The sequence below is a fragment of the Armigeres subalbatus genome, unplaced genomic scaffold, assembly GCF_024139115.2.
Source record: "Armigeres subalbatus isolate Guangzhou_Male unplaced genomic scaffold, GZ_Asu_2 Contig207, whole genome shotgun sequence".
Classification (NCBI taxonomy): Eukaryota; Metazoa; Arthropoda; class Insecta; order Diptera; family Culicidae; genus Armigeres; species Armigeres subalbatus.
Genome location: NW_026942913.1, coordinates 267,007 through 281,862, shown reverse-complemented (window position 1 = coordinate 281,862; position 14,856 = coordinate 267,007). Strand labels below are relative to the sequence as shown.

Below are 14,856 nucleotides of genomic sequence, written 5' to 3'. Positions count from 1 at the left end.
TTGCATGTTTTTGCATTAGTTAAAATGTATTGCCACCATTTTCGTAAAAACATTTTTTTTTTCGGTTTTGAATTTTTTTTCCTTGGGAAAAAACAATGATTTTTCAATAATTCCGAAACGCAATGTCCGATCGGGCCAATTTTCAATAACAATGGGACCGCATTCCCCGTCGAATGCAACTTGTTGCGAGTAAATCGGATAATGCTAAGTTCCAAAAAGTGTGTCTACAAAATTTGTACACATACACACACATACATACATACACACATACAGACATCACCTCAATTCGTCGAGCTGAGTCGATCGGTATATAAAAAATCGGTTGTTTTTGAAGCAATATTATAGCCTTTACGTACACTTAGTGTACGAGAAAGGCAAAAACGTATAAGAATTTGCAGAGGTAATTAGAAAAAAACCCACTTAGTGTACGAGAAAGGCAAAAAACGCGTATACAGTATGGTCCATAAAAAAATGCGAAAACATCAAAATTATAGTTACGTAGTTACAAAGTTGAGAGACTATGTTACATAGTAACAATTTTTTTCATTAATACATTCACTAGATACAAATGTTTTTTTCATGATACGTTTGCTTACACACATATATATGAATAGTAGAAATAACCCTTTAATGTACAAAAACATAAGTTAAAACATATTTTCGCATTTTTTTATGGACCATACTGTAGATTTAGAGAAATTTTAATCTAGTTAAAAATTGGAAGAATTCCTGGTGGAAATTATTGAGAACTTAAGAAGAATTTTGGTAGAACTTCGGAAGGAATTTTGAATGAAGTTCAAAAGAATAACATCATCAGAAAGTTTTCTCGTGGAAAATGAAACAAATTTACCGTATTTCTTTCTGGATCCTCCTAAAATTCTGACCGTTTGAGTTTTCATATGAATAATTTGCTTTTAGGTGCTTGGCAAATCCTGACTTGTATTACCGTAAACAGTTTTGGGGGAACCAGGATGCGTCGACCGATTATTCGAAACGTTACACCTCATTAGTATACTGGGGTCACTTTTTACGCGGGTTGTTTCTACGCAGCTGTTTTTGTACAGATTTCGAGATTTATGTAGATTTTTTATTACGTGTTTTTTTTCGAAAACCGTGAAAAATCGATTTTCGATTCCTAAGTAACATTTCAAATTTTATAACACTCTTGAAGACCATAATTTACTCTTCAAGAGTGTAATAAAACCAAAATGTTACTAGGGATAGTACGCTAATTTTCATCTACTCAGCGACTGAGTAAAATTGTATGGCTGTCTCTTTTTTTCGAGGAAATTTTATTAAATTTCCGTCAAAAGCCATACAATTTTACTTAGTGGCTGAGTAGATGAAAATTAGCGCGTAAATATTTATTTTACGTAAATATTTCTATTACGCGATTTTTGGGATACACATGATTTTTTACGGTGTTATGATTTACGCGGTGCTTATCGCCCGCGTTAAAACCGTCTGTAGTGTACTCGAGTTTGATTGCTAGTAACTGAAGTAGCTGCATTGCTTTTGGTATTGAGATGTTTGTTTGGCATGGAGTAGGTATTAATGCTGAATGGATTTAAATTTAATTAGAAGCAAGGGAGTAATTACATAAAATGATAATTCAATGGAACTAAATATTATTATTCAGTAAATATAGTTAAAAGTTTGGAAAACTAAGTACACGGCGTGGCCCCGTTTTCCAAATGCTCAATTTGAGTGTAATCATTATCAATCACTTAGTTTTTGTGAAAACAACCTTTTTTCAACGGTTACGGATAGTAATGACTGTTCCAGGAATCAGCTTGTAAAAGTCAAAATCCTTATATTGAACCTAAATTTTCCGAACAATTCTTTAACTGTTACTTACGGTTTGAACATCGCGTCGAGGGGAAACACAATGAGCTGCGGAAAGCGCCCAGTAAATGGAAATTACTGAAGCACCACAAATATGATTTTCGTAGCTTCTCAACGACAGCTGGTATGGGAAGTTGGAAACATCCACCTTATGGCCGCCAATAATCTTTTTCAATCCAGTTAGTCGTTCCGCATAATTCTCATCGATCAGTTTGGCAGCAACAGGAATAATCTGCTTTGCCTGCCATGCTTCGTTGAATGTTTCTGTTGAAAATACAAAACCAATTTGAATGTTAGTATGATATGTAAATACATACGAAATAAGCACATTGAACAATGAATCGTCGTTGAATAACGCACAAAAAGCAAATCAACGTTTATGATTTAATCATTTTTTACCAGCCCTAACAACGACGGCCGTTGAAACTACTGTTAACACAAATGTTACAATTTTCATTGCACAAACTTCTCCAAACGGCCGTGGTGCCCGAAATGTTTATTCCAGCGGGGTTATCAAACATTTATAACTCTTCAGCTTCCATGGAAAGGTATGATGCACAGCTATTACTGCCCAGCCGAATCAGCTTGTATGATGACACCATCCGGCCCCATCCGAGTGTTCCATATCTGTCGAGATTTTTGGCACCATTCAATCATATTCACATCACAACATCGATCTGTTCGAACGATGTAGAAAACCAATATCGAACGGGCCGATTGGCTGTCACTTTTATCATTTTCCGTTTGCCAACGGTAGTCCATCGTGTGATAGTAAACAAGTTGTTCAATCAGTAGTCAAACGAGTGCCGGTCGTAGCTATACGTATCTTCCATGTTGGAAAGCTTGGGGGCCAGCTTCATGCCACTCCATAAACTGTTGTTGTTATCATTACATCAAAGGTATCCCGGTCTATGGTTTCATTTGGAAGCATACATTTTTGACTGGAAATAACATGGGACAGAAGCGTAGATATGGTTAGGGTAGGAAAAACCGGATGTTAATTAATAATCTTTTTCTACATAGTGTATGATGACCAATAATGGACCCTCCAGCCAAAGTTACATTAATACAGCAAAATATAAACATTTTTCTATGAAATTCCGTCAGGAGAACGTAACTTACATTGTAATGATTTGATCTCATTAAGGTTATGCGATAACACACACTTCCTGGCGAAACGAAACGAAACGAAATTTGAAATGTTCATGTTGGTTCGAAATGAAATGATTCTAAATCAAGGTCGCATTTGTTTCGAAATTTGAAAAAAATATTGAAAGGGAAGGATTGTTAGTCCAACTCTCGTAGCTGTACTAATACGCTGTTTCGCGACGAGTAAAACAGTTAAAACATGCACGCCCGGTGGCATATGAAAACTGAGGAGAATTGCGCTTTGGATGACCGAACGGAAGCGCAGCACTCGGCACTTACTTGCTCGATGGCTTCTGCAAATTATTAAAGGTCGCGTTTGTTTCTTTATTTCTTTATTTAGTATTCACTTCATCGGACTGTACAGTCTTAATGAAGCCTGATGGAGAAAAGCCATATTGAGCGACTTCCCATGTAGCTAACTCAATATGGCGTAAAAACTCCAGGGTGGGTGTACCAATTGTCGCCATACATAAGAACAACTATTTTTTTAAAAATAAGTAAAAGACATGTGGGTGGACTTTATATATCAAGCGAAAGGTTTTACTTCCTGCTCCTTAGAACAGCTGTGAAAACCACAATAAAATTTGTTACACAGATAGAAAAATCCACTGAATTTTACGCTAAAGATCATGCACATAAATGGAACGTCAATACTAGCGTAATCCCACACGGAAAATAGCCTGAATGTATACAATATTCGACGTGAATTGTCTATATTGCATGCAAGTTGTAAGCAATCTTGTTAGAAAGAGGACCATTTCAGCGCAAAATAGCGTAAATGCCCACATGACAAATTTTACGCGCTGTTTACTTTTCATTATTTTTTTCTGTGTATTATCCTCAAAATTGATTAATCCATAATAGGATCGCATGCACCAGTTATGGCACTATTCTTAATTTTGGTTCCTTATTTGGCAAATCCCATTATTTTCTTATGGGACTGGCCAAATAGGGACCACTAGTGCGACAACTGGTGCAAAGGACGTCAAAAATTAAGCAAAATCAATTTTTACAATTATGCTTTGCTTGTTTTGGAGGAAATCAAAGGTATTATCGTGTCATATGAATATGCTTTATCGATGTGAACTTGGTTTGTGGTGATTTGATTGGCCATTTGGCATATAAATCACTAGTGCGACAACTGGTGCTATAGCCACAACTGGTAAATCTAGCCCATATCTTTTTAACATCATTACAAAATAAAACAATATAAAACATTTGAGTGTAGTCCATGTAGATCTGATTGAGCGCGTCTCGTCTCGTCTCGTCATTGCATCATTGGTGAAGTCCGAGGCAATAAAAAAAAAGCAAAGGTAGAAAAATTCTCCACTATTGGGGTGTATGGACATTCACTCACCTTCTGGTCCATGTCGACTGACTTGAAGCCTATTTTGAAGGTTGCAGCAGACGTGTTGAAGTCAAAGAGCTCATAAAATTCATTGAAGCTCCTTGACATAAACCTAATTGGGTCATGTAATCCGTAATCGGTGTTCCTGGCGTCAAGTCTTAGGAACTCACGTTGTCGAAGGATCCGCTCCGGAGCATATAGGCCCAGCTGAGACAAAATGGCTGGCGAATCGGTCTCTCCTAACAATATTTTTGCAACGAATACAGCTTGTGAACATTTCCTTCTTTGCTCAAGTGTTTTGATTCCCAGAAGTCTACAGCGATCTTCATATCGCGGCAAATTCAAAGGATCACGCCATGACAGACCACGTAAGGCATATCTGACGAATTTGAGTTGAATTACTTCGATCCTAGCGATCCAAGTGGATTGATAAGGGAACCATACAACGGTATTCGATTCGAGTATTGACCGCATTAAGGCTCAGTACAGAGATCAAAGGCATAGGGTGTCACGAATTTCTTTAGTAATTTTGAAAATAAACCTGAACTGCCGGTTGGCTCTAGAGATCATGTCGTAATAGTGTATACGAAATGTGAGTGCAGAATCAAGTCAACACCCAAATCACGAACTTGCGAAACACGAGTGAGAGTCTGATTTGTGGTTGAATAATCGTAGTTAATGGGCTGTTGTCTACGGTGGAAGGATATGACGTAGCATTTCTGTATATTCAAAGCCAGAAAGTTGTTCAAGCACCATTCACTCAGGCAGTTGAGAAGTAGCTGCAGAATTTCAGAGTCTTGCAATTTTTTTACAATTCTATACAGCTTCAATCAGCATAGAATATTCGGCATCCATCTGGAAGCACTGTGGAGAGGTCGTTGATGAAGAGCAGAAATAAAAGCGGGCCAAGGTTGCTGCCTTGGGGCACGCCAGATAAGTTACTGAAAATGTTGGATGTTTCCGTTCCTATCTTCACCACAAGCTGTCGGTTCGTCAGATATGATTTAAGCCAGCAGGTGATATTTTGACCTATGCCAAGTTTCTCAAGCCGGGCAAGCAGTATTCCATGATCAACTCGATCGAATGCAGACTTGAAGTCGATGTACACTGTATCGACTTGTGCACCGGAGTCCATATTTTGCAGGCATAATGATACAAATTGTGTTAGATTAGTTGCGGTCGACCTTTTAGGATAAAATCCATGCTGATCCGGAGATATATATACTTTACACGCTGCAAACAGTATGTCATTCATGATGATTTCAAAAATTTTGGAACAAGAGCAGAGGGATGTGATGCCTCGATAGTTTTTAATGTTTTGCTTATCTTTCTTTTTATGCACTGGAAACATTATGGAAAATTTCCATGATGAGGGGAACTTGCACTGACTTAGCGAATGGTTGAAAAGTAGTGTTAAAGGTGAAACCAATGCCTCGCTACACTTTTTGAAAACTCATGACGGAATACCATCAGGACTGGCGGAGAAGGAATACTTGAGTTTACTAATGGCTGAACTAACTTGCCGAGGAGTAATCTGCAGCTGTCTAAGGGTAGACAGAATGCTTGGAGTGTCTAGACAAGCACGTTCAATCTGCCTCGCTGATGCTTGACATACGTTGAAGGCATCCATAAAATGTGTTGCAAAAAGATTGCATTTGTCTGCAGCAGTATTGGCGTACTTATCTCCCAGGAACATCTCGAACGGTAATCCAGTCTCTGTTCGCTTAGTGTTGACAAAACTCCAGAATAGCTTAGGGTTTCTTCGCAGATTATCTTGCATTCGCTGCGTGTACCTTCTGTACAAGAAACGAATGTAAATCCTATGATTATAGCTAGCACGATTGAATTGCAGCTTGGTTAACGGGCAGCGTAGTTTACAGTACTGTCTGAGCGATTTTGATCGTATTCGCTTGAGCTGTCGAAGGCGTGCATTACCCCAAGGAGGCTTAGGAGCAGGGCGATGAGGTGGAACAAATTCAGCTATGGTATCCAGCATGATGCTTGTAAAACGAGATACAGCATAATCGATCTCTAGAGTATCTAGGAATGTCCAGTCAATCTGAAGAAGTGCATCAAGCAAGCCGCTGTAATTTGCTTTTTTGAAGTCCAGGCGTGGCTCTTCAGGAAGCGCGATAAAAAGCGGTTTGGAAATGGATAAACTGATTTCTAGAGCGGGATGCTCGACGTCTATGTTAGACATAGGTTCAGCTGCCTCTTGTATTAAGTACCCTTCGAGAGCGGTGTCATTCACTAACACAAGATCCAGAAGACGGTTGTTTCTATTGCCAATGCAATTTATTTGAGTCAAGCCGTGCAAGCTAAATCCATCAAGCAGAGCCCCACAAGCTTGAGTGATATGCGACTGCACACAATCCACGACAGGTGTATCGTCTTCTGTCATAGTCCAGACTAAGCCAGATTATAGGGCTGTGCACCCAAAAAACAGATCTTACAATTATTGTATAAAAACGTGGCATATACAAATCTGTAAGATTTTTATACAGAAATTGTATTAAAATAATACAAATCTGTATAATTTCAATACAACGATTGTATTAAAATCTTCCAAAAATTGTATATGCCCAAATATTATACAGTTTCTGTAAGGTTCTTATGCAGAACTGTATTAAAATCTGCCATCCGCTGGTTGGGTGTGCAAATATCGATAAAATCGATAATATCGATATTATCGGATGAAATTTATCGATACGATATCCGATATCATTGAACTCAGATATCGCCGATATCGATAAATTTTTGTAATCGATGTAATGATGATGCCCAATTAAATTAACTACATACACTGGCTCACTGACTACATCCTTTAAAACATATGTGGCAAACCAATCACATTTTTTAAATGTCCATTGTGTTTTGTGTTGAGAAATTGGGCGCATCAGTACCCACTAAGACAAAAGGCAAAACGCATGAACGGTAAAGCTTACAAAACCCTCGACAGGAAATCTAAAATCATTCATATAAAACCACAGGCGGTGAAAGTTATTTCATGAAAATTATTGTTTGCGTTGTTTTACCAAGATGAACAAGAGCGACTAAAATTTTCCAATTGTTTTGGAGTGACAAATTAGAGTTAGAAACGTGATAAAATCGGTAGTAGACAAACTCGGGTAAAAACTGTATTTTTTTATCGGATATCGATCCGATATCCGATATTTTCAAACTCGATATATTGCCGATACCGATATATCACCAAATGAATATCGTCGATATCGATAAACCTCCATTGTGCACAGCCCTACCAGATTGGTTATAATCACCGAGTAAAATCGTATGATCATTAGCGCGAAGATTGCCATAAACATTTCTTATCGATTCAATGTGATCGTTTACGCTACCCAGATCCGCCTTAAGATCGGGTGGAAGGTATATTACTCCTATACTGACTAAACAATTCGACAGGGTCAGTCTGACCCAGAGCTGTTCCAGGTTGCAGGCAACCGGCGTAGGATCGGCGCAGCTTATGACGTCAGAAGAAACAGCGATCAAAACGCCACCGCCTCGTGATTTACGACTATTTAAGTTGTTTCGGTCATTTCTGTACACTGTATATTTGATCCCAAACAGTTGCGGTGAAAAATTTGATCGTTGAGCCACGTCTCAGTGAAAACGATCACATCATAGTTGCACTCGCAAGCAGAGAGAAAGAGTTCGTCGATTTTAGTTCGGAGCCCCCTTACGTTCTGATAATAAATTGATAATTTATCGCTGCGATCATCACGTAAAACACAGCTACTCGGTCTAAAAATTCGTTCAGGGTCGTTCTGGAAATGGACATCACTTGAATGTTGTGCAGTATCTTCTAAGGCTTCGGCAAGACATATACTGTCTGCAGCATTACCTGACAAGGGAGAACAATCTCCATGGAATACAGCGGGCGAATCAGTTGAAAATACAGTTGATCTGATATCGATAGTCGGCGTAGAAACAGCAGAATGAACCACATAATCAATCTGTAAATTGTTGTCACTTGAATGGTGTGCAGTATCAACGGGAGCTTCGGCGAGACATATACTATTGCATGCTTTACCTGACAAGGAAAGACAGTCTTCATGTGACACAGTGGGAGAATGGTGTGCATTGTCAATCTGGAATGTTTCATTACTTGAATGGTGTGCAGTATCACTGAAAGCTTCGGCGAGACATATACTGCTGCAAGCTTTACCTGAGACAGCATTCACTTCGTTGAGTTGTAGGGTATGATGATAATTTGAAGACGAGGAACCGTTGGAGAACTGGAAAGTATCATTTTTAAACGTTGTGCAGTATCGTATGTAGCTTCGGCAAGACGTATACTATTCAGCGATTTACCTGACAAAGAAGAAATCAGCAAGCCATCAGGTAGATCCTTTTGCTCATAATCGGTTGTTGTTGTCCGTTTCAAAGTGGAGTTTTCTCCGACGTGATCCTGATCACCGGTCGTTGGTTTTTGAGAAATTCACAAATTCCTGAAGTAGACATTCTCCGGCCAAGTTTCTTTAGAAAGTGCGATTTCCCTCAAGCATTTTCTTATTCCAACTTTGAATGTTATGTAGCTCAATGATTCAGGATCCTTATCCTTTGGAATTAAACGAATAACTTTAGGTTTTTCATCCTGTCCTAAATTGAGGCATTCTTTCACAAGAGTACAAATGTCATTATCCGATGTGGATGGATCAAATGCAGATAAATAGAGCCAAATCAGTTCCTCCGGTGGTGGGACAGTTTTGACTAGCTCGGATGCTGCCTTAGCTCCACGAATATTAGAGGTTTTTGAGGTGGATGGAACTTCTTCTCTTCTGCGCTTCGGTGTGTTTGGAACTGGATTTGATCCGATAATCTTCTGTAGAGATCTATTTGCGGTAGGGGTCATCGGTCTTGAGTCAACCTTAATCGAAAGTGCCTTGACAACGTCCTTCAGTCCAGCTATGTCATCTTTTAGAGATTTCAAAGCAGTATCGTTTGGTGTAATACCATCATAACAGCGAGAAGCAGTTTTTCGAAAATGGTCGTTGGAGAACAGGTCAGCACAATCGTCACACATCCATAATAAGTTCCGAGCATGGGCTCCCAGGACATCACGAGTGTCATATTCCATCTTCACACAAGGCATGTGAAACGAATTTCCGCAGTACCCACGGCAAGTGATTCGATCTGAGTCATTAACGACAGTGGAGCAGATTTTACATGCCATCCTTTCGAAGCAAATGAGGAACGCCTTTGGGTATGCACAAGGTTTAACGGGAACAAATAGAACTTGCTTACAACAAACTACGCTCTACTTTTTGCCGCTAGATGTCGTTTCACGAACACAAACGAACGTGAGGTGTATACAGAACAGAACAAAAATCGTCACTATTTAATCAAGAGGCACTATTATGTTCTTTTTGATCAGCATCAACGTATAACTTCACAAGCACTGCATAGAAGTCCAACATAGGAAACGAATGATGATCCACAATAGATTTAAGTTAATGATTGTCGTATAATTAAAAACGAAATATTATCGCTATAATAACAAGCACAACATGAAACAACAGACCGGAGCAAAGCGCAATACATGCGCATGAGCCACCGAACACAAGATAGATATTTTTTGCGACGACTAAAACACGCACTGTACGTACTTGCTCGATGGAATTGCAAAACTCTCTAACAAAATAAATAAAAAAAAACTAAAATTAAGCTACTATAGGCCTTTTTGGTTCTCCAAAACGTCCTGAATTCCAAAACATGCAATCTACCCGACCAACCAAATCCTGAACGATGTGCTCGTGCGTTGCTAAACATCTGAGCAGGTCCATTGAGCCGAAAAAGTTTCACTCATTATGTTTACTAGCTACTACAGACCTTTTAGGTTCTCAAAAACGTCCGGGAGTTCAAAAGATGCGATCTACCCGATCAACCAAGTCCTGAACGATGTATACATGCAACGCTAAACATCCCAGCAGGTCCATTGAGCCGATAAAATTTCACTCATTGTAGTTATTACGTACTAAAGACCCTTTTTGGTATTACAAAATGCCTGGGAGTTCAAAAGATGCTATCTACCCGATCCGGATCCGTTTAGCGCTAAATATCGCAGCATGTTCATTGAGCCGATATGATTTCATTATGACTAACTAAAATTGTGGTACTTACTCTGATGTTTCTCTTGAACAATTTTCCAAGAAACTTCTATTCCACATCTCGATGTATGCTTGCTTTGTCCTTTTATTGGCGCCTCATAGAGGATCGGCTATATTATAGACCCTTTTTGGAGCTCGGATCATGTAATCTATCCAATGCACCAACTTATGAATGGTGTATGATATGATATCCCAGCAGATTCATTGAGTTGATATGACTTCAATCTTTATTCATATAAGCTACTACAGACATTTTAGGTTCAACAAAACGTCCTGGAAATCGTAACGATTGAACAACTTGATCATCCAAATCCGTGTACGCAGAACAAATCGCATGCTCACCATATTGTCATTGTGCATCTTGTCTCAAGATTATTTTGGAACACTTTGTACATTGGATCTCATGTTCATGGAAATAAGGATCATATGCTTATTACACCGGATAAGGTAAATACTGATGATGAGGGTATTGACCAATGCCTTGATTGATCTGGTAGATACCGTGACATGAACACCAGAACGTTTTGGGGTGCCTTGAGCCACTCGTATTCAATAAAATAGGGGTTGCATGAAGCGTATATGGTTATTGAACCAGTTTGGGTGTATACCGGCGATAAGGACATTGCAAAAACCTTGGTTGGTTAGATACCTTGGGCTGAACTCCAAAACATTTTGGAGTACCTTGAGCATCCAGTATTCATGAAAATTGTATTTGCATGATGCGTATATGCTTATGGAACCAGATTGGGTGTATACCGACGGTGAGGATATTGTCAAAACCTTGATTGCTTCGGTAGGCGGGCTGAACTCGAATACGTATTGGAGTACTCCGAGTATCTCGTATTCTTGAAAATTAATCACAGGCATAACGTTTTGGTTGGCTCAACTTGTCTGAGTACTCAGAACTATAAAACAATGTGATTTATGATTCGAACATACCAGATTTATTTGCATGCTTTCAGAGGTGGGCAAATATAACTGAACGGGTTAATTGACCTGCATTCTGAAACGGCCGGAGCTAGTATTGCTTATTTTAGGTCACCAGTTCTTACACATTGAGGATGATGTTAGTTCAAAACTTCATCTGTTGCTTCTCTGTGTAATTACAGCTGACCTGGCAATAATGGAGTAGCAACCGTGGGCGGTTAATCATGCTGATGCTCATGACATTGAGTAACATTTTTGAAACTTCGGTCTCGTGTACCACAATTTGTATGATCATCTATCGAACAAAGTTATAGAATCATTCCCTAATAACATTGATGGATTTATTGTTGTTTTATAGCGTACTGAAAGAGTACCCGAGCAGCACAAGTCAGACTAAAATGGTTGCAGCAACTTGATAGTGATCAAATCTAGTCGCATATCCGTTGCAGTAATCTATGTGGGCCATGTGTGCTACTTGGGTAAATTACTGTCTCCAAGGGCCGTCAGAACGGGAGCATCCATGACTTACGTAACGCAAAGGGGGAGCAGGTGGGTTTCCCGAAGTGTGACTTACCAATGGAGTCACCATATAAATTTTTTAAATGAATCATACATACGAGGGGTTTTGAAAATGACCTATTTTTTCGTTACGTAATTAATAAATCTTTCTAAATACACTTGGGATTCAAGCGTTTCCCCAATCTGAATCTTGAGGAAAAAATTTCGTGCTCAAATTGAACCCCCAAAATAGATTAAATTTGTTACATATATGAATACGTATTGAAACTCACCAATTTATTGAAATCACTTCAGTTTATGATGCTTTCAAAACGGTCTTGTTCATTTTCACAAAAAAAAAAGTAAATTTGTTCATAATTCAAAGTACTATGCAACACAAAGACAATACTTAAATAACTTATTACTTTTCAACGAAATTTATGCAATATTTGTGTTATTTGGTAGTCAAAAAAGCCATAAATGCATTACCTATGAGTTGTCATAGGAAAATTTTACAGAGAATACGCAATAAAGCGTTTTTGAAAAGTAATGAAAAAATGGATTTTAACCTGACCAAAACGCCCCTCTTTAATGTATACCACTACAAAGATGTTCATTAATATTGTATCCACCTCATAATAATAATGTTATAAGCTCTTAAATATGTGCTTAAGATTAAAAAACCAGAATAAGTCCATTTAAGTAGGCATTTGGAAGCAACTGCTGCTGGGTACGCTGCGATTGTGTCCAGTAGGTAAGGGCATATCGTCCTGCCTGCATGGGGCAGCAAGGGCATGACGACCACTCCCCAAGTGACTGCGAGTAAGAGGGTCTGCCTAGGAGGTGGTGGGGTTTGGCAGTGGGCTCTGGGTTTGGGTATCCGCAAGCAAACCGCATCAAAGCAACCATGTGCCGCTTAAAGCGCAAGAGCACAGCGGGAGTGCCAATTGGAGTGCCTGATTATGGCATACTGGCTGCAAGTTACTGGATTGTGTTTGAATATTGTAAAATTGTGAAGCGAGGTCTGGTAGTCTGAACATTCTTTTCTATTAGGAAGACCGGGTGGCACCGACCTAAACGGCGAATGGGCTAATGGTCAGGCTGTCTTCCGTTCCATAAAACCGTGGCGGGCCTTGTGGCATGCGGTAAAATCCTGTCACACAGTTGTCAAACTGTGTGGGGTAGGCTCAGATAGTCTTTCCTGACTAGCGCTGATCTGGCTCTGAACACGAAATTGTCAACTCTCGCATGGCCTCTCAGCATGCCTAAAATCAGGAAAGTAGACGCAGCGGTGTTTGGCGGTAAGGGGGACCCTTTCGCTAGACGAAGTGGCCTTAATCGGTTACCCAAGGTCGCTGGAGGCAGGCCAAGGTCATTAATTCGGTGATGACCATCCACGAGGATAGCGGTGGCCGGACAATGGAAGTGATTACTGACGTTTCAGATGTAATCATGCCCTTTTCAGGCCAGGGAGGAGGGTGAGTCGAAGATTCGTCTCCTTACTGAGGGGAAGTGGGTGGCGGAGAGCCAGACTGGGGAGCTCCAAAAGCGGATGTCCGTCAGAAACTTAGTAAGGTTACACAGGTGGCGGTCCAGAGGGTAACTGAGGATCGCCAGGAGGAGGATCTGCCGTGGACGGAGGTCGTGAATTCCGAAAACGCGAAGCAGAGTCGTCGGCAAGCCGCAAGGAGCGGCAAATGGAGCAGGCCACTGCTAAGAAGGGTAGAGCCCATGAGAAAAAGGGTGCGCCTTTCAATGGCAGTGGCAAGTGAAAAGACAGAGGTGAGGCGAATATCGTCAAGAGTGAGATGATTGTCGTCTTGGAGCGGGATGCTGCTTAGAAGAGGTCAACTCCACCTATCACAGGTTCGAGTTCGCAGGTTTTGCGGAGTGCCCGAAATATGTAGGTGAGGTAGAATCGTCAGTGCATGTGATGTTTGCATGCCCGCGATTCGATGTTGAATGCAATTCCATGCTGCTTGTCAGCGGCATGGATAAAACCCCGGGCAACCTCGATGAAAGGATGTGTCGGGAAGAGGTTGTATGGAATGCGGTGAACACAGCGTCTCAACAGATTATGTCGAAGCTATAGCGCTGGTGGCGTCTTGAACAAAACCAGCAGCTGCACTAGAGCTATGATGCAGTGGACATCATGCTCACTCCGACAACAAAAACGTCTGCGGGGACGGCTGCGTGGACCTCCGTATGTAGGTATAGAGGTCATTGCGGTTCACGTGAGGTGTTTGTTGTCAGGGTGGTTGTCTCCTACGCGAGTTTATGATACAGACCGATAGATTACTATCATAGTTTACCAGCGACGGGTACCACTCTTGAAGTCGATGTTGTTATTGTGAAAACCCAAATACCGGTGGAAAGGAATCACTCCGGGCAAACACTATTGATGCGCGTCCTGTTTACTTGACGTTTGGGAAACTGAATGAGGCAAGATATAACATCGACTACTTGGATGCTTATTTGGTTTCACGATGAATGTATATAGTCAAGTTATTCATTCTACATGTTCAGTGAACATCATAATGTTTGCTAGTATATAAGCTAGTACCACACAGTTATAACAGTGCGAGTCGAGTGCGTTACCATAGGCGTGAGCGTTCTCAATAGTCCTCCACTGATGTATTGCTTAATTGCGGGCTGGGGGATACGAACTGGCGAAAGGGTTTTGGTTTTAATGGGTCAGGTAAGAGTTATATGACATACCCATCCCCACACTACCTGAGTTAACTGTGAGGGTGAGATATATTAGGAGTTGGGCAATCCACTTTTAGAGTGCATTGATGACAGATATGCAAATATCGTATAACGGTTTGGTTGCCAACACTACCCCATAAAACATTTGACAGATGGGATATTTGCTGGTACACCGACGAAGTCTGGTGCCGACGAAATCAACTGTTTTTATCGCCGACGAAATCGGGTATTGGCCTTGGTGTCGACGAAACCAAC

The 14,856-nt window shown here is 40.3% G+C and overlaps 1 pseudogene; it reads right to left on the bottom strand.

Moving 5' to 3' along the window:
- LOC134203708 (trypsin alpha-3-like) overlaps positions 1-2,412 on the bottom strand; it is a 32,451-nt pseudogene extending 30,039 nt beyond the window's left edge.
- Between the last annotated feature and the right edge of the window lie 12,444 nt (positions 2,413-14,856).